The following is a 2,063-nucleotide window of genomic DNA, read 5'->3' as shown; positions in this document are numbered from 1 at the left end:
CAAGCACCATGGCAGAAGTGGCATGGAAAACTTATGCTGAAAATTAAAAGCTTACATGTAAGAGTCCCGAGAGGGAGATCTTGAGAAAATAGCTGTTGTGATGAATGCTATTTTAAAACAAAAAAGTGAGATATTAATTAAAAGCAGACAGCTTGTTTCGTTTTGCAAAAAATGAAGTGTGGTTTCAAGAAGTCCTTTGACCATCGTTCTCACCAAGCACTGACACTTAGCAGTTCCTTTTTCTGCCTGTTTATATGCCCTTCCAGTGGATATGGTGACTTATAATAGGGCTGTTTGAAAATGGGTTTTTTTTTTCCCACAAAATTGTTGAACTAAAAAAGCAAAACTCAGTGTTTTGTGTTTTTATTCCAATTGATTAATCCATTTAATTTTAAAGTGTTTAGAGAGACAACCGAGTACTGGAAAAGTACTAAATTTGAATTAGATGCTGTCCACAATCAGTACAGACTTGTAAAGTGTTGTACTCTGTTTTGAAGCAAATCTCTGCTGTTCCCAGGAATCTGATACAGAGTTTAGGGTTAGAAGGGTTACAAACATGTAGAATGACTGTCAGAATCACCCCTCAGTTGCTTATCCAGATGAAAGACAGTGGAAATAATCCCATTCCCATTTGCTGACCCATTCTCTCCATTTCTCAGCTTCCCATCCCTAGCCAGAAGGTCTGCAAAGACTCACTCAGATCAAAGCCCTGGAGAAGGCAAGCTGGGGGGGGGGGGGGGAATTGAAGCACACCCACATTCAGCCACCTAGTGCTGGTCTGGGAACCTGGATCAGGGCTCACTAGGGGTACAAAACTGGAACAAGGTCCTGAGGTGTTCCACAAGCTCCAAACTGAAAAGGTGAGTTGGAGGCTTGTCAGGGAAAAGAAGGGGAGCTGAGAATGAACAGGGGGCTTTGCTACCTGACATACAGAATGACTGTTCATGTGAGATCTCAATCTACCATTTTAATTGGAGAAATTCACAAAACGCAGTCATCCTTCAGTAAGTTTAAAAGTTCCTTCTGCGCTAGTCCTGCACTTGCAGTCAGCCCTTAATCAAAACAATAGAAAGCAGTGGGAATTTGGTCCCAGAGAGATGATGCCTCCAATTTCATGCACAGCAATCCACACCAAGAACCATTTATAGCCTCCGAAAGGCCATCCCCTTACCCTCACTTAAGGAGCAATAAGATTTGCTCTGATGGAACTCTCTCGCTTTCTAGTGCAAGTCCACTGCTAGGTCTTGTATGCTTGGCAAAGTGAATCCATTTTTTTTCTGTAAAACCCTCTTGACCTTTATTGCTGCTTCAGGGAGCAGTTGGGCCAGATGGGATGATAAAGGTCGGTAAAATAGACTATTATGTATTTTTATTGCTTTCCAAAGCAATAGGGGAAATAATCACAATAAGGCTTGAAGATTAATTTTGAATGAAATGCTTACAGGCAAGCAAATATAATTGCTTTACAGGAGAGCAGGATGTACACTGTATGTCTTTAATGACCACAGATTAAGCGAAGGAGCAATGCATTGTACATTTAAATCCATTTCTAAAGTCTAGTTGGGATTCTAGTGTGAGACGACATTCCATGTGCTCTCTGCAAACAAAGTAAAGCAACTGCTGTTTACATCGGAGTGACCTGTGTTTCATTTTTATTTGGGCTCCACTCCTATGCACACTGAGAGCGGATCTCACTGAAATCAAAGCGAATGACTTTGGAACAAAATTGCCCAGGATTGGACTGCTTGCCTATGTCGACAAGGAACACGACTAAACAAAGGACACATCTTGCTTACTGTACTTCTGTACACAAAGGAGATGATCTGCCAATGTTGCACTCTGGCCAGGAAGCAAAAGTGTGCAGCTACCATACTTCTGTGAGAGCATCTTTCCTGGGAAGACTGTATGTCTTGTTTCATTAAGAACAAATTGAGAGAGAGAGTGAGAGTGAGAGAGCGAGAGAGAGCGAGAGAGAGAGAGAGAACGAGCGAGCGAGCGAGCGTGAGCGCAGCCAGATCAGAGAGCTGCATAGGTACATTCAGTGTTCTATACTGTACTTATGA

This window comes from Tiliqua scincoides, chromosome 1 (assembly GCF_035046505.1).
Source record: "Tiliqua scincoides isolate rTilSci1 chromosome 1, rTilSci1.hap2, whole genome shotgun sequence".
NCBI classification, from domain to species: domain Eukaryota; kingdom Metazoa; phylum Chordata; class Lepidosauria; order Squamata; family Scincidae; genus Tiliqua; species Tiliqua scincoides.
Note: the sequence above shows the minus strand (reverse complement) of the source record.